General features: G+C 37.9%; 1 protein-coding gene across 1 annotated transcript in view; it reads left to right on the top strand.

Annotated features, from left to right (window-relative positions):
- Positions 1 to 26681, top strand: part of LOC131280359 (sodium/potassium/calcium exchanger 1-like) — a 232745-nt gene that overhangs the window by 23292 nt on the left and 182772 nt on the right. Inside the window, exons 3-5 of the mRNA XM_071218410.1 lie at positions 5003 to 5023; positions 9911 to 9931; positions 22507 to 22527. The gene's annotated coding sequence lies outside the window, so the exon portion shown is untranslated. The remainder of the gene's footprint in view (positions 1 to 5002; positions 5024 to 9910; positions 9932 to 22506; positions 22528 to 26681) is intronic.

Raw genomic sequence — 26681 nt, 5'->3', positions numbered from 1 at the left:
AAAGGAGCGCTGGTGCAAAATACCAGAAATTGGTTGGTTTTTATAAAGGGTATTTATTTGGGGTAGGAGCTTATAGATACCAGGCCATAAAGCATAAGTTACTTCCCTCACCAAAGTCTATTTTCACTTGTTGGCACAAGATGGCTGCCGACGGCTGCGAGGGTTCAGGCTTCCTGGTTCCTCTGGGCTAAGCTCCTCCTTTTTCTCCACAAGGTCAGCTGTAGGCAGTCAGTTAAGTGGTTCTGTCTCTCTCCCTGGGGCTCCAGCTTAAGACCAGCATCAAACTCCAATATTAAGAACCCCAAACTCTGTCCTTTAGCATGCCTTTTATCTGTGAGTCCTCACCAAACAAAGGGTGGGGACTCAACGCCCGACTGGCACAAGAGGGTTACATAATTACTTAATCAAGTAAACCTATGAATCCAATATAATCTAATGTGCCTAGAGGAGAAGATCAGGTTACACACATAATCCAACGTTTCTTTTTGGAATTCATCAATAATATCAAACTGCTTACAAGGAGCAGTACTAATATTGGGACAAAATAGATTTTAAATGAAAAGCTGTTGTAACAGATGAAGAATGTCATTATATAATTACAAAGGAGGTAATTCCACAAGAAGAAATAACTATAATAAATATTTATGCACCTAACCTGAGTGCCCCAAAATTCACGAGGCACACACTGGCAAAACTGAAGAGAGAAATGGATGTCTCTACAATAATAGTTAGAGACGTCACTATACCACTCTCAGTATTGGATATAACATCTGGAAGGGGATAAAGAAAGAAATGGGGAGCTAGATCTAATAGATGTTTATAGAGCATTATACCCTAAAACAGCAGGATATATATTCTATTCAAGTGCTCATGGATCCTTCTCCAGGAAAGACCATATGTTGGGTCACAAGACAGGTCTCAATAAATTTAAAAACATTGAAATAATACAAGATACTTTCTCTGATCATAATGGAATGAAGCTGGAAATCAATAATGGATGGAAATAGGGAAAATTCATAAATGAACAGAAAGTAAACAACACTTTTAAATCAGTGTGTCAAAGAAAACTGCAAGAAAATCCAGCAAATACCTTGAGACAAATGAAAATGAAAACACAACATATCAAAAGCTATGAGAGGGAAAAGGATGTGGCTCAACAAGTTGGACACCAACCTACCACATTGGAAGTTTGGGTCTGGTCTGGGTGCCTACTAAAAGAGGACAAACAGATACCCGCATGATAGATGCCACATACCACTGCAAAGAAATCTAGACACCCGCACCCACGGCAATGAGAGCTAGATGCTCCACCCCGCCACAACAAGAGCTATACACCCTCACCCGCAGCAAGGAGAGATGGACGTATGCACCAGGCCCAAAGAGAGCTAGATGCAGCAACCTGCCACAATGAGAACTAGACGCCCGGGTTCTACCGCAAAGAGAATTACATGCCACAACCCACCCCAAGGAGACCTTGATGACTACCCTGCAGCAATGAGCAGATGCCTAAAAGAGCAGATGCCACAAGTCACCAGATGCTAAGTCCACAGGGAGCAGATGTGTCACAGGCCATCGGGCATTCACCTCCCATGTGGGAGGTCCCAGGTCCTGTTCCAGGTGCTTCCTGGAGAAGGCGAGCAAACAATGAGCAGACTGAGTACCCTTGGAAGAGGGGTTTGGGGGGTTTACAAAAAAATAAAACTTAAAAAAAAAAAACAACTCTTTGGTACACCACAAAGGCAGTGTTGACAGAGATATATATAGGCCTCAATACTTACATTAAAAAAGAAGACAGAGCTAAAATCAAAGATCTAACTGCACATCTGGAGGAACTAGAGAAAGAACAGCAAACTAATCGAAGCCAAAGGAAAGAAATGGTAAAGATGAGAGCAGAAATAAATGAAATTGAGAACAAAAATACAGTAGAGAGAATCAACAAAACCAAAGTTGTTTCTCTAAGAAGATCAAAAAAATCAATAAATCCTTAGCTAGACTGACAAAGAAAAAAAAAGAAGATGCAAAAAACTAAAATCAGAAATGAGAGGGGGGCATTACCACTAACCATGCAGACATAAGACATCTCATAAGAGGATACCATGAACAAATATACACCAAAAACCTTGAGAAAATATGTGAGATATGCAAATTCATAGAAAGACATGAACAACCTACACAGACCCTAGAAGAAACAGAAGACCTCAACAAACCAATTACAAGTAAAGAGATTAAAATAGTCATCAAAAACATCACAAAGATGAAAAGCCTAAGAAAGTTGGCTTCACAGGTGAATTCTAACAATCATTCAAAGAAGATTTAATACAAATCTTGCTGAAACACTTCCAAATACCCGAAAAGGTGGTAACGCTACCAATCTTATTCTATGAAGCCAGCATTATTCTAACACCAAACCCAGATAAAGAAATAACAAAATAAGAAAATTACAGACCAATATGTCTAATAGATGTGAAAATCTTGGACAAAACACTTGCAAACTGAATCTAAAAGCGCATTAAAAGAATTATGCACCGTGATAAAATGGGTTTTATGCCAGGTATGCAAGGGTGGTTCAACACAAGAAAATCAATCAGTATAACAAATGACATCAATAAATCAAAGAAGAAAAAACATGATCATTTTAATTGATGCAAAAAGGGCATTTAACAAAATACAGCAGCCTTTCTTTATAAAAACACCTGAAAAGATAGGAATCGAAGAAAACTTTCTCAACATGGAAAAGTGCATATATGAAAAACCTACAGCTAGCATTGTACTACATGTGGAAAGGCTGAAAGCTTTCCCACTGAGATCAGAAGAAAGACAAAGAAGCTCAGTGTCACCATTGTTATTCAATATTGTGCTAAAAGTTCTAGCTAGAGCAATTAGGCTAGATAAAGAGATAAAAAGGACCCAAATAAGAAAGGAAGAAAAACTTTCACTATTCCCTATATCTAGAAAATTCTGAAAAAATCCACAATAAAGCTACTACAAATAATAGACGAGTTCAGCAAAGTTGCAGAACACAAGATTAATAGGTAAAAATCAATAGGGTTTCTATACAGTACAGAGGAGAAATCTGAGGTGGAAATTTGCAAAAAAAAAACTATAATAGTGACTAAAAGAAACAACTATTTAGGAATAAACTTAACCAAAGACATAAAAGACCTGTATTCTTAAAACTACAAATAACTGCTTAAAAAAAAAAAACTAAAGAAAATTTAAATGGAAATACTTTCGGATCAAAGAACAAGAAGCCTAAATCTCATTGGCATGATCGTTCTACCTAAACCGATTTACAGATTCAACGCAATCCCACCAAAAATCCCAACAGACATTTTTGCGGAAATGGAGAAGCCAAAATAAATTTATTTGGAAGGGTAGGGGGACCCAAATAGCCAAAAAGTCTTTTAAAAAGGAATGAAGTCAAAGAACTCTTAACTTCCTGACTTTAAAGTATATTACTTGGCTACAGTGATAAAAACACAATGACACTGGCATGAAGACCGACAGATTGACCAATGGAAACAAATCAAGAAAATAGAAATAGACCTTCACATCTACAGTCAAGTGGTATTTTACATTTTTTCTCTCATTTCTTCTGGGCTTAATATTTCAATTTTGTTAGACACACCATATCATATACATCTTGTACACTCTTCTCTGGAGCAGCGGACAGGTCCTCTAACAACATAGCAGATTACTTCATCAAACCTAGCAGGAGAATCTCTCCCTCTACACTGCCAACAATGAATACTAAATAACCATGCAAGTGACTATCTTATCACCTAGGCCATATTTTCTGACTAGAAGTAAGTCACTGGTTCTGCTCTCATTCAAGAGAACACTTTACAAATATATGGCTCATTAAGGATCATCTTTGATTCTCTCTATCACAAAAAGGTAAAGGAAGTCAACCAAGTATTGAAGAAGGAAAAGAAGACCACATCTTCAACAAGTAGAAGTCAGTAGAAATCACAATTTTGATTAGAGAAAAAAGCCTTCCTTTCACAGGCAAATAACAAATTTTATTTTCTTAGTGTTTCAACTGAGCCTGTAGAATTCACCCACAAATACATTTTCACTTTAGCAAATCTGCTTACAAATACTATTTACAAAAAAAAAAACCACTCTTGAGTTCTCAGGCTTTTAATATCTTCAAGTGTTAGGAAAAAAATCAAAGTCAAAAATATTAATCTCCTCTCAGATATAACCAAGAGATAGCTGATTTCATTTGCATTCTAGGAATCCTAAAATACATTCAGCTTCTAATCTGCAGGCGATTTGATCTGGTAATTATGAATTCTGGCCATTCCAGATATTACCATGTCTGATTTAAAACCACCATTGAGAGAGCATCAGATCCCATAGTAAGAAAACTGAAAAAAATCCCTTTCTTCTTCCTTTCAGAAGCTCGCTATTTGGCAGCTAGAATTTTAAAATGCATAAACCTACAAAAACATCTTAAGAACTTCCAATTAAACTCAAAAATTTATTGGAGAGAAAAGCAAATTTTACCCTTGAAAATTATGAAAATACATGACTCAACTAAGAATATTATTTACATAGCCATGATATTAAAACACAACATACTGATTAACAACAACAAAAAAAATGATGTGGTTTATTGGAAAGAGTGGGAGATGAGAGTGAATTAGAGAAGGGTAGATAAACAAGCAAAACCTTGTTGTCCAAAGTAAGAAGCCAATGAACATTATTCAAATAGAGCATAGAGATATTATATAATCAAATATCATTTAATAGTCTCCTCTCAAATTTTTAAGTGAAAAGGTCATGGAAGATAGGAAGAAATGAGCGAGAACATGGGAGTTTAACTTCCATAAAATAACATGACTTTTAACGCAAATATTTTTAATATAAGAAAAATTAAATTATATACATGATGAACATTTTACCTTCTATTCAATTATTTTAGTAATTTAACAAAAACTAATATCCTGATAATGGCCAACCAACAACCATATTTTTACGTTTTCTCCAATTTCAGGTGTGCCTTCAAAATCTATCAGTAAGTTCCACTTTTGAATCTCAAATTTTGTGTGCATTTATTACCAGTTGATTGTCATCACTTCTAGATTTGTAAGTCTACTCTTTTAAATTTTGAAAATTTTATATTATCCTTAAGTTAGCATATACATTTATATGTGTTTGTTTTTGTAGGACCTATTTCAGGACAATCCAGTAACTTGGTTTACTGTTCCTTATCACTAGTATGCCTTGTTCTCTTGTGATTAGAAAAGGATTGCTTTTTCCTACAGTTAATTTCCAGTTGCTGTTTTATAAATGCCATCATTAAAAGTAAAAACCTGAAACACTTCGTTTTCTTTCAACTACTCTAGAAATAACCTTACATTAAGAGAAAAAAAAATCTTAAATGGCAAAATGAAAATGTCTGCAATGTAAGAGGTGAAGCATAAGCAGATTAAAATATGAAATAAAACTAATAAGACTGGAAAGCATATGGATGAGTAATGACTAACTTCGCTGATGCACAGAACATGATGCAAAATATATTCAGGAGGGCAAATCCTAAACAGGAACAAACAGCAGCAACCAGAAGGATGTGCTTGCTATCCATTACTGAATGTGAGGTATTATTGTCTCCAACTACTGGTGTGTGTTTTTCAGCAATTTCATTGAGATATACCACATACTGTATATTCTATCCAAAATGCACAATTGGTGGATTTTAGTATGATCACAGAGTTGTGCATTAATTAGCACAATCAATTTTGGAATGTTTTCATTTCTCCATAAAGAAAAACCCCATAATCCTTAGCCATTACCTCTCACCTTTAGAACAGCCCAGTTTTTATCATATTTATTCAGCTCTTCTACATATGATTCTAGCCCTGGGTATGCAGTACAATTTTTAAGATTGCTCTGTGTCTGCAATTGTTTCACCCCAGGAGAGCTTCCTTTTCCTGCTCCTTCTCCAGTAATCATGATCTCTTGTCTATTTTTGCTTTGCCTCTATAATTTTTTACTCTCCTTTCATTGACTTTAGCTACTTTTGCCTGAAGGGCAAAATCTGGGAGGGAGATCACCACAGAGAGGACTTTCTTAAGTCAGTTTTTGCAGCCAAAGCAGGGCTTTGTGTATCCTATAGCTTTGTTGTTGAGTGCACATATATTTATAGTTGTCACCCATTCCTGATGAACTGACAATTTTATCATTATAAAAATCCTCCTTTGCCTCTAAAAATTTTTTTCTTAAAGTCTATTTTGTTTACCTTTAGTATAGCTACTCCAGCTCTTCTTTGGTTACTGTTTTTGCATGATTTAACTTTTTCAACACTTTTCTTTACAATTTGTTTGTGATAATCAATCTAAAGTGTGTCAACAGCTATAGTTGGATCGTGTCTTATTATTTATTCTCCTAATTTCTGCCGTTTTATTGGAGTATTTGAATCCTCTACATTTACTGTAATTACTGACAAGGTAGTATTTACACATGTCATTTTCTGGTATTTTTATATATGTTGTCTTTTTGTTTGTTTGTTTTCCTATTCATCCATTCCTGCTTCTTTTGTCTAAAATAGATGTTTTCTAGAAAGCCATTTGAAATCCAAGGTCACTTCTATCAGTCTGCAATTCTGAGTTATTTTCTTTGAGATTACTCTGGAGATTGCAATTAACATCATTACTTTTTTTTTAATAAATCTTTTTTTTAAAAGATTTATTTATTTATTTTCTCTCCCTTACCCCCCCCCCCCCCGTTGTCTGTTCTCTGTGTCTATTTGCTGCGTCTTCTTTGTCCACTTCTGTTGTTGTCAGCGGCACGAGAATCTGTGTCTCTTTTTACTGCGTCATCTTGCTGCATCAGCTCTCCATGTGTGCAGCGCCACTCCTGGCAGGCTGCACTTTCTTTCACACTGGGTGGCTCTCCTTACGCGGAGCACTCCTTGTGCGTGGGGCTCCCCTACATGGGGGACACCCCTGCATGGCAGGGCACTCCTTGTGCGCATCAGCACTGTGCATGGGCCAGTTCCACATTATTATAACAAACTAGTTCAGATTACTACCAGTTTAATTTCGGTAGTATACATAAACTTTGCTCCTGTCTATCCCCATTCCCACCGACCACCCTTGTGCTATTGTTCTCATATGAATTGTATTTTTTTGCATTTTGTATCATCACCATACAATATAATAATCATTTTATGTAGGTGACTTTTAAACCAAATAAGAGAAAAGAGTTACAAACAAAAATTACATTTCTACTGCCTCAGATATTTACCTATGTAGTTACCTTTCCTGTTATGTCTTATTTCTTCATGTGAACTCAATTTACTCTGTAGTATATTTCACTTTGGCCTGAAAACTCTCTTTAAAGTATTTCTCCTGGGCAGGTCTACTAGCAACAAATTCTCTTATTTTTTTGTTTATCTGCAAATGTCTTAGTGTTTCCCTCATTTCTGAAGGATAGTTCTGCTTGATATATAATTCTTGGTGGAGCAGTCACTTTCTTAAGCATTTTAAGTATGCTGTCCCACTGCTTACTGGGCTTCCTAATTTCTGATGTGGAATCTGCTATTAACCTTATTGAGGATCACTTGTATGTAATGTGCTGTTGCTTTCTTCGTACTTTCAAGATTCTCTCCTGGTCTTTGGCTTTTGACAATTTGATGACGTGTTGAGGATTGGATCTCTTTGAGGTTATCCTTGTGGTAGTTTGTTGAACTTCTTGAAAATGGCTTAGTCAAATCGGATATATGTTCCCATTATTTCTTCAATATTCTTTCTGCCCCTTTGTTTTTCCTGTTCTTCTGGAATTCCCATTATGCCTATGTTAGTATGCTTGATGGTGTTCCACTGGATGCAGAGTATATGTTCACTTTACTTCATTCTTTTCTTATTCCTCAGAATGGATAATCCTAATTACCTTTATTCCAGTTTGCAGGTTCATTCTTTTGACTGCTCAAATTTGCCAATAATTATTTCATTTAAGTTACTGTTATTTTCAATAATAGAATTTCTATTTGATTCCTTTTTTGTATATAGCTTATTCCTCTTTATTGATATTCTTTATTTGCTAAGACACTGTACTCGTACATTGTTAGTAATTTGCATATGGTGTCCTTTATTCTTTGAACATATTAAAAGGGCTGGTTTAATATTTTGTCTTGTAAGTCCAATGACAGAGCCTTCCTAAGGACAGTTTTTTGTTGTTGTTGTTGTTAAGTTTTTTATTGTGTATGGGCTATGCCTTTTTATTTCTAGAATATCTCATAATTTTTTCTTCAAAAACAAACATTTAAATAATGTAATTTATGCCTGAAAATGAGGTTCTCCTCCTCTGTAGGGTTTGTTGTTGGTCTTATTTGTTATACTTGTTTTGTTTACTGGCTTTTCTAAAGTCTGTATTCTTTGTCATGCATGGTCACTGAAGTCTCTTATCCACTACCTTAGTGGTCAGCCACTGGTGTGTCAGATAATATCTTAACCACCTGGACCAGTAAGTCTTCCTTTCTTGGCTGATGAGCTCTGTGTGCATGTTGAGGCATTCCTTTAACACTCAGGCAGGCAGATGACAACTTAACGTCCATTGGTACAATGGCTCTAAGACAGCCATAGCTGAGAGTTTAGGCCTCTATCATTTTTTCTGAGATTTCTCACATCCTTGGACATGTGAGCAACTCTTCACATTCTCATGGCCTTCAATAGTCCCAGGAATACGTTGAGTTTTACAAAGCCCTTGTGGACATTTAATTCCTTAGGTGTAGGTTCTGTTTTATTTAATTCCTTAGGTGTAGGCTCTGTTTTATTTAATTCCTTAGGTGTAGGCTCTGTTTTATTTAATTCCTTAGGTGTAGGCTCTGTTTTATTTAATTCCTTGGGTGTAGGCTCTGTTTTATTTAATTCCTTAGGTGTAGCTTCTGTTTTATTTAAGCTTTGTGATGGGTCTATTTTTTGTTCCAAATGTTATTGACCATGTTAGGGAACCAGAATTTTAAAAATCACCTGAATTTGCTTTCAATACACTTGCTAGAAAAAAAAAATCCTTACTTGAATTCTCTCCCACTCTTTGTGCTCTTTTTAAACTGTATATGAAATCTACTTTTATTTTTTTTCATCTTAGAATTCTGTCTCCCACAGAAAGGTAAAGGAGGGAAACAGACTTTGGCCCAGTGGTTAGGGCATCCGTCTACCACATGGGAGGTCCGCAGTTCAAACCCTGGGCCTTCTTGACCCGTGTGGAGCTGGCCCATGTGCGGTGCTGATGCGCGCAAGGAGTGCCCTGCCACGCAGGGGTGTCCCGCATGTAGGGGAACCCCACGCGCAAGGAGTGCGCCCAGTAAGGAGAGCCACCCAGCCCGAAAGAAAGTGCAGCCTGCCCAGGAATGGCGCCGCACATACTTCCCGTGCTGCTGACGACAACAGAAGCAGACAAAGAAACAAGACGCAGCAAAAAGACACAGAAAACAGACAACCGGGGGAGGGGGGGAACTAAATAAATAAATTAAAAAAAAAAAAAAGGTAAAGGAGGCGAGGTGTTAAATTCAATATCAAGAAGGCCTCATCTTTAATAGGAAAAAGCCCATCAGTGGATATCATAGAAAACTGAAAACATAAGGACTCGCATTTTCAGAAAGTTCTTTTCATCTAGTTAGCTACATTCCAGAAGAAAAGGCCTACATTTAAGTATTGACTGGTTTTAATATTATAGAGCATATCTGATTGTGAATGGCTGTGAGAAGGAACAAGTTTTTTGCTATAACTAACATTACTTGTCTTTTGAAAATTAGAATTTATATATTTCTTTCATGAAAAATATAATAAAATAATATATTGGAAAATTCCAAATTCTACTCTGTTAATAATGAGAAAGTTTAATAGAGAAAACTAGTGTTCCTTTTATATTCAAGTAAAAGAATTTTTTTTCTTTGTTTCAGCTGAGACTCCACAAATCTTTCGTAAGTTCATTGTCAATTTCTCACATCTCTTTTAGTCTCCTTGATAAAAAAAGAAGTTTCTAGATTCTCAGGCTCTTACACCTTCAAGTCTTTTAATCACTCTAGACCAGAATATGAAAAGAAAATATTAATTTCCTTCTCTCATGTTAATAGGCTTATGTAATCTCAGAAAGACCCTAGAACCCATCAGTACCCTCTCTTTCTGTTTATAATCAGGGGATGATTTGGACTGCTAGTTGTGAAGATTTTGAGCACAGTGGATATTACATTATCTGATAGTAAAGCCACCCATGAAGGGTGTATCTAAATCCATATTAGGCAAATTGAAATAAACCACTTACTTCACGTCCTTCCTTAAGGCCACTCAAACAAATGACTTAGACAATAACAAAAGATACAAACTTGCAAAACATAATCTTAAAAAAACCAGAAAGAATGCAAAATTAACTGCATAGCAAAGAAGACTTTTCACAGGAAAGTCGATATAATACAAAACTATACATGTATAGATGTGTTTGAAGTCCACCGTCAATTAATTTTAAGCAAGGGAGAAAATCCCTATATAACCTGGATGAGCATGCATCAATGAGTTGAAAAATCTTAACTGAGAGTGGAGTTAAGGATTCCCTGATGAATTCCACCTGTGGACAGAGGCCATTTGGAAGAGCCCTAAATTTCCATGCTGCCTTTCCTGAGGGCCTGCCCTACAGATGTGCCTGAAAAATCACATAATCCAATGACTTGTGATGAACTCTAAAAAAATCTCCTACTGCTTCTGTTTATCTGGTTGAACTCTGACTCATACACCAGTTTGAAAGTGAAAAAAGCCAAAATAATGACCCCACTGAAGATCATCTAGTCCATGTAGAGGATTGAGAGCTATTCAAATGCCTTCTTCAAAGAGACAAGAAATCTGATAGATACCCACATGTCTTTCAACAAATTAGGGGATTACACACTTCAAACAGACTTTTGACATGAATTCTTGTTTAGTGCAAAAAACATATTAAAATGGAAGAATAAAGGAAATCACAAGTACCAAAGGGAAACCAAAAACTGTAAAATAATACAAGCATAGCTACAGCTCACTTAAGAAATGCTTGGTGAGACTTCCAGAAAGATGGCATCAGAGTAAGAAAGCAGGGCTCAAATTGCTTCACCAAGGCAGCTCGGAAAGGGCCAAAAGTTGTCCAAGGGAACTGCTGGGGGTCAACAGACCAGGTGAGTACTTTACAACTCCCAGGAGGGTGATGGAGAGATGAAGTACCCAAACAATAAATGTGAGGTACTAAATCTCTATGGCAGCTGGGAGGGACATGATTCCCCACCCACAGGACATTAAACCTGAATAAAACCCCTGACTCTCTGCACCCGACTGAGGGGGTAACAGACCTGTCTACTCTCCTATCAGATGCTACAAGGAAATAGGGACGGTGTGTTGGAGGGCTTCTCTTCAGTGAATTCAGCCAACAGAGCCCACGTGACTCTAGTGCTCTGGCTAGACCAGAAACACTGGAACTTGGAGTTTGAAAGAAACACATCCTGTGAAAGGTTCAGATATCACTGTTATATGCTGGCTGTACAGGAAACTGCAATGAGAAAAACTGTTTTTTAGGTCTCTCTTTAGCCACACCCCTGGGAGAAAATATGAGTTCCTGGACTGCTTTTGATAACTTAGCTGGGAATTTTAATTTTTAATTTTTACTCCAACCCCCAAAATGGCTCCCTTATCTGTTTGCTCATTATCTGCTCATCTTCTTTAGGAGGCACTGGATACTGAACCCGGGAATTCCTATGTGGTAGGCAAGTGCCCAACCGCTTGAGCCACTTCTTCCACCTGCTGCTTGCAGCATCTGCTGGTTGGAGGGTCTGCTGGTTGCAGAGTCTTCCAGTTACAGCATCTTGCTGGTTGCAGCATCTGTTCATTGTAGGCCTACTCGTTGCAGCATCTGCTCATTGCAGCATCTGCCCATTGAGGCATTTGCTCATCTTCTTTAGGAAGTACAGGGGACTGAACTGGGGACTTCCATGTGGGAGGCTGGAGCCTAATCGCTTAAGCAATATCCACTCCCCAAGCTGGGCATTTTTAAAGATGTAGAATAACTTGAGAAAAAAAGAACTGCGAGGGAAAAAAGACTAGGCAAGAGAGATATTGACCATGAGAATAAATTCACCAATATATTCAGGTGATTAGATATCAGCAAAAAATTATGAGCCATACAAGAAAACAGAAAGAGAAACCCCAGCCAAAGGAACAAACCAAATACCCTGATGAGATACAAACTTTAAGAAAACTAAAGAATGATAATCACACAAATCTCCTAAATCAATTCAAAGAACTGAAGGGAAATATTACTAAAGAGATAAAGGAGGGAAACGGACTTGGCCCAGTGGTTAGGGCGTCCGTCTACCACATGGGAGGTCCAAGGTTCAAACCCCGGGCCTCCTTGACCCGTGTGGAGCTGGCCCATGCACAGTGCTGATGCACGCAAGGAGTGCCCTGCCACACAGGGGTGTCCCCGCGTAGGGAGCCCCAAGCGCAAGGAGTGCGCCCGTAAGGAGAGCCGCCCAGCGCGAAAGAAAGTGCAGCCTGCCCAGGAATGGTGCCGCCCACACTTCCCGTGCCACTGATGACAACAGAAGCGGACAAAGAAACAAGACGCAGCAAATAGACACAGAGAACAGACAACCTGGGGAGGGGAGGGTGGAATTAAATAAATTTTTTTAAAAAAAGAATCTTTAAAAAAAAGAGATAAAGGATGTTAAGAAGACACTGATGAACATAAAGAACAAATTGAAAGCCTACACAAAAAAATAACAGCTTATGGAAATGAAAGATACAATGGATGAGATTAAAAATACATTAGAAGCACATAACAGCAGATTTGGATTTCTCTAAGACAGAACAGTGATATTGAGGACTGGACATCCGAACTGGAAAAGACAGGAGAACAGAAAGAAGAAGGATTGGAAAAAATGAATCAGGGTCTCAGGGAATCGAATGTCAGCATGAAATGCACGAACGTATGTGTTATTGGTGTCCCAGCAGGAGAAAAGAATGGAAAAGGGGGGGGAATGGATATTTCAGGAAATAATGACTGAAAACTTCCCAACCCTTATGAAAGACATAAATAGCAGTATCCAAGAAGGACAACACAAGCAAAACAGAATAAATAAAATAGGCTTACTCAGAGACAACTACTGTTCAGAATGACAAATATCAGGGATAAAGAGAGGATTCTAAAAATAGCAAGAGAAGGGCAATTCATCTGATAAAATGGAGCCTCAGTAAGATCCAGTGCCAACCTCTCATCAGAAATTGTGGAGGTGAGAAGAAAGTGGTATGATGTATTTAAGGAAAAACTTTCTGAAAGAGAAAAACTGCCAGCCAAGAATTCATAACCAGGAAAACTGCCCTTCGCAATGAGTGTGAATTTTAAGTTTTCAGAGACAAACAAAAACAGAGAGGGAAGTGGATATGGCTCAAGCGATAGGGCCTCTGCCTACCCTATGGGAGGACCCAGGTTTGATCCCGGGACATCCTAGTGAAAAAGAAGAGAAAGCGTGCCTGCACAGTTAGCCAGTGCCTGAGTGGCAAGCCAAGTGCCTGCATGATAAGCCAAGTGCCCATGTAGGTGCCTACACAGTGAGCTGAGTGCCCGTGGGGTGGACCAAGCACCCACATGGTCAGCTGAGTGCCCATGCAAGTGCCTGTGTGGTGAGCCAGTGCCCGCATGGCAAGCCAGTGCCCACATGGCAAGCCAAGTGCCCACACAGTGAGCCTGTGCCTGCACAAGTGAGTCACACACTGAGATGATGATGCAAGCAAAGAGAAATGAAGGGTAGAGTCAAGGTGAAGCACAGCAGAGACCAGGAACTGAGGTGGCCAATTGACAAGGAATCTCTCTCCACATCAGAGGTCCCCAGGGATCAAATCCCAGTAAATCCTAGAGGAGAAAGATGAGAACAGAAGAAGACAAAAAGAGCAATATATACAGAAGATCACACAGTGAATAGACACAGACAGACAAACAGCAGGGCGGGGAAGGGAAAGAATAAAAAAACAAAGAGCATGTTAACAAACTACAAGAATTACAAAAGATACTAATGGGATTGCTACAGCCTGAAAGGAAACAACAAGAATGGGGGACTTAGAGAAGACTATAAAAATGAAGATTATTGGGAAGGGTAAATTTAAAAATAAAAAGACAGACAATAATAAGATGTGACAACAGAAAGCCAAAGGATAAAATGGACAAAGTAAGTAATGTCTTTAGAGTAATTGCATTGAATGTTAATGGCTTGAACTCCCCAGTTAAAAGAAACAGACTGATAGAATGGAGGAAAAAATATGATCCATCTATATGCTGTCTACAAAAAACTCATCTCAGATGTAAGCACACAACCAGGTTGAAAGTAAAAGGATGGAAAAAGATATTCCATGCAAAGAGAAACCAAAAAAAGAGCTACAGGAGCAATACTAATATTGGACAAAAGAGATTTTAAATGCAAAGCTGTTATAATGGATGGAGAAGATCATTATATAATTATAAAGGGGGTAATTCACCAAGAAGAAATAACTATTATAAATATTTATGCACCTAACCTGGGTGCCCCAAAATGCATAATGTACACATTGGGAAAACTGAAAAGAGAAATAGATTTCTCTACAATAATAATTAGAAACATCAATATACCACTCAGTATTGGATATAATATCTGGATAGGGATAAAGAAAGAAATGGGGTCCTAGATCTAACAGACATTTATAGAGCATTACACCACAAAAGAGCAGGATATACATTCTGCTCAAGTGCTCAAGGATCCCTCTCCAGAAAAGACCATATGTTGGGTCACAAGACAAGTTTCAATAAATTTAAAAACACTGAAATTATACACGACACTATCTCTGATCATAACAGAATGTAGTTGGAAAACAATAATGGATGTAAAAAGGAAAAATTCATAAATGTATGGGTAGTAGACAACACACTCTTAAATCAGTGTGTCAAAGAAGAAATTGCAAGAAAATTCAGTAAATACCTTGAGATGAATGAAAATGAGAACACAACATATCAAAACCTATGGGAGGGAAGCGGATGTGGCTCAACCTGTTGGCACCCACCTACCACATGGGAGGGCAGGGTTTTGGGTTCCAGGCCTCCTAAAAGAAGACAAACAGACTCCCCATCCTGCCTCAATGAGAGTTAGATGCCACACTCTACCACAAAAATAGCTAGACACCCGCACTCATCGAAATGAGAACAAGATGCCAAACCCTGTTGCAATTAGAGTTTGCTGCCCAAACCTGCTGCAGTGAGAGATAGATGCCCCATTCTGACACAAGGCCTAGATACCCGCAACCCATCAAAATGAGAGCTAGTACCTGCACCCACCACAATGAGAGCTAGATGCCTGCCTCCTGCCACGATGAGAGCTAGATGTTGCATCCTGCCACAACAAGAGCTTAATGCTGCGCACCACAGCACAAAGCAGATGCTTAAAAGAGCAGATGCCACAAGGCAGCAGACACCAAAACCCATGGGAAGCAGATGTTGCTTCACTTGGGCATTCACCTCCCATGTGGGAAGTCCCAGCTTCAGTTCCAGGTGCCTCCTGGATAAGGCAAGCAAACAATGAGCAGGCAGAAAGGAGAATCACTCTAATGAAGGTAGATGGAAAAATCATCAACAAAATACTTGCAAACTGAATCCAAAAGCATATTAAAAGAATTATACACCATGATCAAATGGATTTTAGTCCAGGTATGCAAGGGTGGTTCAACACAAGAAAATCAATTAGTGTAATAAACCACATTTTAAAAATTGAAGAAGTAAAATCATGTGATCATCTTGGTTGATGCTGAAAAGGTGTTTTAAAAAATAATCATTTCTTTATAAAAACACTCCAAAAGACAGTAAAAGAAGAAAACTTTCCCAACATGGAAAAGTGCATATATGTAAAACCTACAGCTAACATTGTACTCAATGGTTAAAGGCTGAGCTTTCCCTCCAAGATCAGAAACAAGACAAGGAAGCCCACTGTCCCCACTGTTATTCAATATTGTGTTTGAAGTTCTAGCTAGAGCAATTAGGCTAGGTGAAAAAAAAAAAAAAACACCCACATAGGAAAGGAAGAAAATTTTGCTCTTCATGCGTCATATGATCCTATATCTGGAAAATCCCGAAAAAATTCACAACAAAGCTACCAGAATTAATAGACAAGTTCAGAAAAGTATCGGGATCCAAAATTAATAGGCAAAAATTAATAACAGGGAGGTTGGTGCCCATCCTCCACTGGAGGCACAAGCCACCTTGGGAGCTGTTCTGTGGCTGGAATTGAAACCTTCACTTCCCAAAAACAGAGAAGGAAGAGATGGTTGGGCACCAACTTCAGCTACTGATGAGTAAATTCAGTGGGCTAAAGTATAATCCTGAGAACAGCTAAAGTTTCAGCCTGTCCAAGTCAGAAAGAGGCCAGGAGCCACCATCTTAACTCCACACCTGGCATGAGGGGAAGTGAGGCAAATTTAAAACCACAGTCTGGTAGGGACTGGCTTCTTTCCATTCAGATCAGATTGCAGGTCTAACCTAAGCCCTAGCCCCACCTCTGAGAGGGAGGAAGCTGGGGGACCTGTGCCAGCCTCTCCAGGAAATTACCAGCCAAGCCGTGGAGGCCAGTGATTGTCCTACATTGGAAGCACGAGCTGCCCAAGGAGCTATTCTGTGGCTGGAATTGGAAGCTCCATTTCCCAAAAACAGGGGAGGAGGAGACAGTTGGCCACTGATTTTGACTGCTGATTAGCAAGCTCAGCTGACTAAGGTATAATCCTAGGAACAGCAGAAGTGTGAATCTGTCCAAGTCGGAAAGAGGCCAGAAGCCACCATTTTGACCCCGCCCCAGCCTGAGGGGAAGCCAGAACCAAGAACCACAGTGATAGTAGGAACCAGCTTCTTTAACCCAGATGGGCCTGCAGCCCTAGCCTAGGCTTCAGCCCCACCACTGGCAGGGAGGAGACTGGCAGACCCTGCACCAGCCTATCCAGGTACCTTTGGCTGGCACAGACTGAATAATCAGAAGACTACTGGGGCAACTCTGGTCACCTGGACCCGCACTCCATAGATGGCTGCCCACACCTGCAGCTCCATCCCTGCCCCAGGCAGGGGAGAAAGGGGCATGAAGCGTCATCAGTGTCTTCTGGGCAACTACAGTCTAGGCCTGCAGGACTTGGATTATTCCACACAGCTGTGCCTCTGTCCTACCCCTGGCAAAGGGGAAAGTTGGGAGATGCTTCATCAGTCCCTGGGGCAAGGAGGGCAGCTTGAGCCTCCATAACTTATAGAACTAAGTACACCCTTGGCTCCTATTGCACAACCAGGTAGGGAGAAAGGACAGGAAACCCTAAACTAAAGAGAAAAACTGCACCCAGAATAAATATTCTAGTAAGCCAGATGTCAAGACACCAACAAAAAATTACAGACCACACCAAGAAACAGAAAGCTATGGCCCAGTTAAAGGAACAAGATAAGCCTCCAGATGACATAAAGGAGCTGAGACAACTAATCATAGATGTTCAAACAAATCTCCTTAATAAATTCAATGAGATGGCTAAAGAGATTAAGGATATTAAGAAGACACTGGATGAGCACAAAGAAGAATTTGAAAGCATACATAGAAAAACAGCAGATCTTATGGGAATGAAAGTCACAATAAATGAAATTTTAAAAACATTAGAATCATAGAATAGCAGATTTGAGGAGACAGAAGAAAGGATTGGTAAGCTTGAAGAAATGGCTTTTAAAAGTAAATATACAGGGGAAAAGGCTGTGGCTCAATCATTTGGGCTCCCATCTACTATATGGGAGGCCCAGGGTTCACATCCTGGGGCCTCTTTGTGAAGGCGGGCTCATGCGCATGCTGCACAGTGCCACCCAGCCTGCAAGCCCCACAGAGAGCCAGCTCAGCAAGGTGATGCAACAAAAAAGAAGAGCGCACAGCAAATGGAAACAAAGAGCAGACAGCAAGCAAGCCTCAAGGGAAGGGGAATTAAAATAAATAAATACAGACACAGAAGAACGCACAGCGAATGGACACAGAGAGCAGACAGCACACACACAAAAAAGCCACACAAGGGGGAGGATATAAAAAAATTGTATAAAAAAAAAAGTGAACATTCAAAAGAACAGATGAAGCAAAGAATGAAAAAAATTGAACAAGGTATCAGTGAACTTAAAGACAGCAAAAGATGTGCAAACATACATGTCATGGGTGTCCCAGAAGGAGAAAAGGGACAGAAGGAATATTTGAAGTAATAATGGTAGAAAATTTCCCAACCCTACTGAAGGACATAGATATCCATGTCCAAGAAGCATAATGTACTCCCATCCAAAAAAAATCTGAATAGACCAACTCTGAGACACATACTCATCAGAAGACAAAGAGAGAATTCTGAAAACAGCAAGAGAAATGCAATGCATAAATGTAAGGGATACCCAATAAGATTAAATGCTGATTTCTCAGCAGAAACCATGGAGGCAAGAAAACAGTGGTATGATATATTTAAGCTACAAGAGAAAAACGTGTAGCAGAGAATCTTATATCCAGCAAGATTTTCTTTCAAAAATAAGGGTAAAATTAGAATATTCACAGATAAAAAGAAACTGAGAGAATTTCTAACCAAGAGACCAGATTTTCAGGAAATGCTAAAGGGTGTGTTACAGCCTGAAAAGAAAATACAGTAGAGAAAAGCCTGGAAGAGAGTCTAGAAATGAAGATTATATCAATAAAAATAACCAAAAAAGTCAAAGGAGTGATGAAAATAAAATATGACAGATAAAACTCAAATAGGAATTAACTTAACCAACAATGTAAAGCATGTGTATTCAGAAAACTGCAACTCAATGTTAAAAGAAATCAAAAAAGACCTAAATAACTGGGAGAACATTCCACGCTCATGGACTGGAAGACTAAATATCATAAAGACATCAATTCTACTCAAACTGATACACAGATTCAATGCAATCCTGATAAAAATTCCACCAGCATTTTTTTAATTGAAAACACAATTATCAAGTTTATTTGAAAGGGTAAGGGGTTCTGAATAGCCAGAAACATTTTAAAAGAGAAAAGCAAACTCTCATCTCCAGACTTTAAATTACCTAGGTATAGTGGTAAAAACAGCATTATACTTGCAAAAGACAGACACATAAACCAATGGAACCAAACTATGGTTTAGAAACAGATCCTCACATGTCTGGTCAAGTGATTTTTTACTAATTTGTCAAAACCACGGAGCTAGGGCAGAACAGTTCATTCAACAAATGGTGCTGAAAGAACTGGATATCCATAGCCAAAAGGAGGAAAGAGGACCCCTATCACACCTTATCCAAAATTAATTCAAAATGGATCAAAAACCTAAATATAAAAACAAGAACCATAAAGCTTCTAGAAGAAGTTGTAGGAAAATATCTTCAAGCTCTGGTGGTAGGTGGTATATGGTTGTAGGTGGTGGTGGTGGGTGGTGGAGAAAAGAGGAGGACTGAGATGGACTACTGATTTTTAATGTATGTAGAAGATTTAATTAGCTTTAATGTAAAAGTGTGGACATGTATAGAGTGGATGGTAACAAATAGTAACAGCTAGTGCTAGAGGATGTGGCTGAAAATGGTAGTCTAGGGATGTAAAGGCCAATTGACCGAATGCTAGAGAATAATCTAGAAACTGAATAGCACAGTAAACCAAGAGGTGGATGAGAATTGTGGTTGATGGTACAGATGCAAGGGTGTTCTTTGTGAATGAGAGCAAATGTACATCACTACTGCAGGGTGGTAGGAATGTGAAGAAGCATGGGAAAAATACAACTGGAGTGACCTATGGACTATGGTTAGCAGTAATAATGTAATATGCTTGCATCTTTGCTAAATATATACTGTGTTGATAAAGGGGCAGTATGGAGAATGTGTGCCAAATGTACACTACGGGCATGGTAACAATCAGGTGATATTATTTTATCTGTAACAAACATTCCACCACAGTGTGGTATGTTGATAGATGGATGTTGTTTGGAAATTCTGCACATGTGCATGATTGTTTGGTAAGTTTACAACTTCTGTCATTAAAAAACTATTTAAAAAATAATAATAGGCTGAATTGTGGTAAGAACTATAAATAGTAGCAAGATTTTGACAATATTCTTTCATAATCTGTAACAAATATCTCACGACAATTCAAGGTGTTGGTGGAGGGTTGATATATGGGACCCCTGTATGATGTTATGCATGTTTGCTTTGTAAGTTCACAACTTTTACTGTACACTTATGGTTTATGTATGTTCACATATAAATGATACAAATATAATAATAACAATAGGGTGGGTTGGGGGAAAATATTTTTGTTAGAAGTAATATTTTAACAATGCTCTTTAATCATTAGTTTAAAATGTTTAACAACAATGCAAGGTTTTGGTGACAGGGTGAGTTATGAGAGTTCGTATCATGCTATGTATGTTTGTTTTGTAAGTTCACAACTATCACTATATACTTATTGTTTATGTATGTTTACATGTTAGTGATATACTTCAATAAGTTTTTTAAAATAAAACATTTTTTTAAATCAATAGCGTTTCTATACACTACAGATGAGTAATCTAAGGAGGAAACCCACAAAAAACTCATTTTGTAATAGTGATTAAAAGAATGAAACATTTAGGAATAAACTTAACCAAGAACATAAAAGACCTGTATTCATAATTGCTAAAAGAAACTAAAGAAGACTGAATTAAATAAAAGCACTTTCCAGGTCAGTGGACTGAAAGGCTAAATATCATTGAAATGACCATTCTATATAACTGATTTACACATTCAATGTGATCCTGACATAAGTCCCAACAGAGTTTTTTGCAGAAATGGAAAAGCAAATCAAATTTATTTGGAAGGGTAAGGGGACGCAAATAGCCAAAAATGTCTTTAAAAAGAACGCAGGTGGAGCGCTCTCACTTCATGACTTTAAAGCGTATTACTTGGCTACAGTGGTAAAATCACAGTGGCACTGGCATAAAGTCATACAGATTGACCAATGGAAACAAATCAAGAACTCAGAAATAGACCCAAACATCTATGATCAAATTATTTTTGACATTTTTCTCTCCATTTATTCTGAGCTTAATATTTCAGCTTTGTTAGACACTTGCACCGTATCTTATATATTTTCTATGCTCTTCTCTGGAGCAGTGGACACAACGTAGCAGCATACTTCATCAAAGACAGTAGGAAAATTTCTCCCTCCAGACTGCTAACACTGAATTTTAAATAAAGCAAAATTACCATGCAAGTGGCTATCTTATTACCTAGGTGCATTCTCATGACTAGACGTAAGTCACTGGTTCTGCTCTCATTCAAGAGGAGAACATTATACAAAAGTGTAACTCATTAAGTATCGTCTTTGATTCTACTTACTACAGAAAGGTTAAGGAAGTCAGCCAGGTATTGACAGTAAGAATAAGAACACCTCATCTTCAAAAGTTGGAAGTCAGTTGAGACTTTATAAAATGCAAAATTCAAGATATCACAATTTTAACTAGAGAAAAAAAAGCGATCCATTCACAGACAAATAACAATTTGTCACACCTAAATACATTTTCATTTTTGCAAATCTGCAACTATATACAAAGAAGACTCTGAGTTCTCAAGCTGCAAAAACTTGTTTTTGATGGGATTGAAGACAAAAAAAAATCAATCTCCCTCAGATAAATCCAACAGATGGCTGATTTCATTTGCATTCTAGGAAGCATTCCTGAATGCATTCATGCCTCCAATTTTACTTCTCGTCTGTAGCAATTTGATCTGGTAATTATGAGAATTTTGGGGATTCTGGATTTACCATGTCTGATTATAAAACCACCACTGAAGAGAGTATCAGATCCCATAGTAGGAAAAGTGAAGAGGATCACTTCCTTCTTCCTTTCGGAAGCTCACTAAAATGGCAGATAGAATAATAAACTGCACAAACCTACAGAAAATTTTAAGAAATAACAGTAAAATTCAAAAATTAAGTGGAATGAAGAGCAAATTTTGCCCAGAAGAACTATGATAACACACGAATCAACTGAGAATCTTATTTACATGGCCTTGATAGTAATAACACAATATACTGATTAACAAAAAAAGTGATGTGGTTTATTGGAAAGAATGGGAGATGAGAGTGAATGAGAGAAGGGTAAAAAAAAAACAAGCAAAACCTTGTTGTCCACAGTAAGAAGCCAATGAATATTATTCAAATTTAAGAAAACATAAAAGAATATAGAGATATTATATAATCAAATATTATTAAATAGCCTCCGCCCAAATTTTTAAGTGAAAAGGTCATTGTCAGTAGGAAGAGATGGGTGAGAAAATGGGTGCTTTATTTCCATAAAATAATATGACTTTTAAAACAAGTATTTTAATATAAGAAAAATGAAATTTAAGAACACCACGAACATTTTACCTTCTATTCAATTATTTTAGAAAGGTAAGGAAAACTAGTATCTTTAGAATGGGTAGCCAACAACTCTATTTTTATGTTTTTTGCAATTTCAGGTGTGGCTTCAAAACCTATCAGTAAGTTCCACTTTTGAATCTCAAATTTTGTGTGTATTCATTACCACTTGATTATCATCACTTCGAGATTTGTAAGTTCACTCTTTTAAATTCTGTAAATTTTTTATTATCTTTAGGTTAGTTTATACATTATATGTGTTTGTTTTTATAGGACCTATTCCAACAAAACAGTAAATTCATTTTTTGTTCCTTATCACTAGTATGCCTTGGTCTCTTAGGACGAGAAAATGATTGCTTTTTCCTACATTAAATTTCCAGTAGCTGTTTTATAAATGCCATGATTAAAAGACTATTACAGGGATATGAGGTTGAAAGTGAAAATTTAAAACACTTCGTTCTCCTTCAACTACTCTTGAGATCACCTTATGTTAACAGAAAAAATTAATATTTCTAAATAGCAAAACTAAAATGTATATGAAATAAGGGGGGAACCATAAGCAGATGAAAATCTGAAACAAAACTAATAAAGCTGAAAAGCAAATGGATGAGTAATAACTAAGCTCACTGATGCACAGAACATGATGCAAAATATATTCAGGAAGTCTAATCTAAACAGAGTAATAAACGCAGAAACCAGGACTTCTTCTATCCATTACAGAATGTGAGGTATTGATGTCTCCAACTACTGGTGTGTTTTTCCAGCAATTTTATTGAGCTATAATCACATACCATACATTCTATCCAAAGTGCAGAACTGATGGCTTTTAGTATGATCACAGAGTTGTAAATTCATCACCACAATCAATTTTAGAATGTTAAAATTTCTCCATAAAGAAAAACCCCATAATCCTTCACTAACTACCTCTAAATTTTAGAACAGCCCACTTTTTATCATATTTATTCAACACTTCTACATCTGATTCTTGCTCTGGATATGCAGTACAATTTTCAAAGATGTCTCTGTTTGTGCAATTATTTCACCCTGGGAGAGCTTCCTTTCTCTGCTCCCTTCTCGAGTAACCATGATCTCTTGTTTATTATTGTTTTTGCCTCTGTAGTTTTTTTTACTCTCCATTCATTAACTTTGGCTACTTTTCCCTGGAGGGTAAAATCTGGGAGGAGGGTCCACACAGAGATGACTTTCCTAAGTCAGTTTTTTCAGCCAAAGCAGGGCCAGGGACCCATAAGCGAGTGCAGTCAAATGCCAAAAATCCATAGTAAGAGGGTCAGGAAAATTGGAAAAAAAAAAACAAAACTTTTTGTTGGCTCCCCTAAGCTGCACTTCCCTGAATTGCCCAGCAGATGGTACTCTTCAGCAAATTGTTACCCCCACCCCAAGGAAGCAGCGTGTCCATAAACCTCCATCAGCGCTGACTCTTTCAGGGGTGGGGTTGAAACAATGGCCACAGCAGTCCCTGTCCAGCACAGCGGTCAGAACCAAACCCAGTGACCTCAATAAGTTGTTCCACCCCATTCAAAGTGAAGAGGGTTTCTCCATTCTCTCCACTCACAGAGGCCAGCAAGGGACCTGACACAAGGCAACTGGCCTTGCTTGTGGGGAATGGGCACGACAGTCGCCTCAAGCAAGTTACTCAGCTTTTTACTGCAGTTTCTCAGTATTTCTGTCCCACTTTTCCCAGGATGCTGAATAGTGTTCTCCTGACATCCAGAGGCCCAGAAGAGTTGTTTCAGGCAGTTTTTAGCTGTTTGTCCGCTGTTTTTGGATGAGGAGTGAGTCCTGGAGCTCCCTATTCCACCATCTTCCCTGGAAGCATTTAACTATTGTTTTTTAAATGTCTCTTTCCCTCTTCACATCTATCATGTACTTTTTGTATCTTATACCTCTGCTGTTGAGTGCATATGCATTTATAATTGTCATCTATGCTTCATGAACTGACCATTTTATCAATATAAAAATCCTTCTTTATCTCTAGTAAAGATTTTTGTCTTAAAGTCTATTTTCTCTGAATTTGGTACAGCCACTCCAGCTCTCTTTCAGTTGCCCTTTTTGCATGTTTTTCAGTGCTTTTCCTTTCAATCTATTTGTGACTCTGAATCTAAGTGTGTCTCTTTTTTTGTTTTCTTATTTATCCATTACTGCTTCTTTTGCCTTAAATAGATGTTTCCTAAAACACTGTTTGAAATACCAAACACTGTTTGGTCAGTTTTAGTAGGTATAATTTTCAGTTATTTTCTTTGTGATTTATCTGGAGATTGCAATTAACACCTTTACTTATAATGATGTACTTCGGGTTAATACCAGCTTACTTTCAGTAGTATGCAAAATCTTTGCTCCTATCTATCTCCATTCTCACCACCCACCCTTCTGCTATTATTGTCATACGAATTGTATTTTTTGCATTTTGTACCACCACCACAGAATATAATAATTGTTTTATGTAGGTGTCTTTTAAACCAAATAAGAGAAAAGGGTTTTAAACAAAAATTACATTTCTCCTGCCTCAGTTATTTACCTGTGTAGTTACCATTACTCTTACATCTTATTTCTTAATGTGGATTCAGTTTACTCTCTAGTATCTTTCACTTTGGCCTGAAAACTCCCTTTAAAGTATTTCTTATAGTGTAGGTCTACTAGCAACAAATTCTCTTATTTTTTGTTTATCTGCAATTATCTTAGTGTTTCATCTATTTGTGAAGGATAGTCTGCTTGATTTGTAATTCTTGGTAGGAAAGTAACTTTCTTGAGCATTTCAAATATGTTGTCCCACTGCTTAATGGGCTCCTTGATTTCTGATGTGGAATTTGCTATTAACCTTATTAACGATCACTTGTACATGATGAATCACAATTGGTATATTGGTACTCTCAAGAATCTAGCCTGGTCTTTGGCTTTTGACAGTTTGATCATGTGTCTAGGAATGGATTCCTTTGTGTTTATACTTTCTGTAGTTTGTTGAGCTTCTTGAAAATGGATTAGTCAAATTGGTTATATTTTGCCCATTATTTCTTCAATATTCTTTCTGCCTCCTTTGTTTTTCCTCCTCTTCTGGAATTCTCATTATGCCTAAGTTGGTATGCTTGATGATGTTCCACTGGATTCAGGGTATATGTTCACTTTACTTCATTCTTTCACATCATGTTCCTCAGACACAATAATCCTAATGAACCTATATTCAAGTTTGCAGATTTGGTCTTTTTTTTTCATAATTTGTAAAACTTTATAAATATGGACCAAATTTTAAAACATATTACAATGTCATTTTATTTTATTTTAACATTTTAATTGTCTTTTTTTCAAAAAGATACATAGATGACAAAAAAACATTACATTAAAAAATATAAGAGGTTCCCATATACCCCAGACCCCACCCCACCCCGCTCATCCCACATCAACAACTTCTTCCATCATTGTGGCACATTCATTACATTTGGTGAATACATTTTGGAGCACTGCTGCACTGCATGGATTATAGTTTACATTGTAGTTTACACTCTCCTCCAGTCCATTCAGTGGGTTATGGCAGTATCTAAAATGTCCAGCATCTGTCCCTGCAATATCATTTAGGACAATTTCAAGTCCCAAAAATGCCCCCACATTATATCTCTTCTTCCCTCTCCCTGCCCTCAGCAACTACTGTGGCCACTGTCTCCACATCAGTGATAGAATTTCTCCCATTGCTAGAGTCACAATAGTTCTAGAGTAGAATACCAGTAAGTCCACTCTAATCCATGTTTTATTCCTCCATCCTATGGACCCTGGGATGGTGATGTTCACTCCACCTCTAAATCGAGAAGGGGCTTAGATCCCACATGGCTGGTGGATGCGATTCTCCTGCTTGCAGTTATAGGCACTCTCGGTTCCCTGGTGTGGTGGTTGACCATCTTCACCTCCCTGTTAGCTGACCTGGGTAAGTCCAACAAAATGGCGAGTAGGTGTGGCAATACTACTGAGGCTCAGAGCCCAGCTGGCACACGGACAGTCCAGAGATAAAAATCTCCTGAGTATACACCAACCCCAGCGCCAACCACAGGTTCAGTACTAGTGACAGAAGAGGCATGTGTAGAAAGGTCATATCTGAATCCAACTCCGTCACACTCAAGAGCGCAAATTCCAATGTAGGGCTACTGACAAGGCAGATTTGGTCTTTTACGTGCTCAAATATGATGACAATTCTGTCATTTCAGTTACTGTACTTTTCAACAACATAATTTCTTTTTGGTTCTTTTTGTGTGTATAGCTTATTCCTCTTTAA

The sequence above is a fragment of the Dasypus novemcinctus genome, chromosome 11 (assembly GCF_030445035.2).
Source record: "Dasypus novemcinctus isolate mDasNov1 chromosome 11, mDasNov1.1.hap2, whole genome shotgun sequence".
In the NCBI taxonomy this organism is placed as follows: domain Eukaryota; kingdom Metazoa; phylum Chordata; class Mammalia; order Cingulata; family Dasypodidae; genus Dasypus; species Dasypus novemcinctus.
Note: the sequence above shows the minus strand (reverse complement) of the source record. Positions and strands in the feature narration are given on the sequence as shown.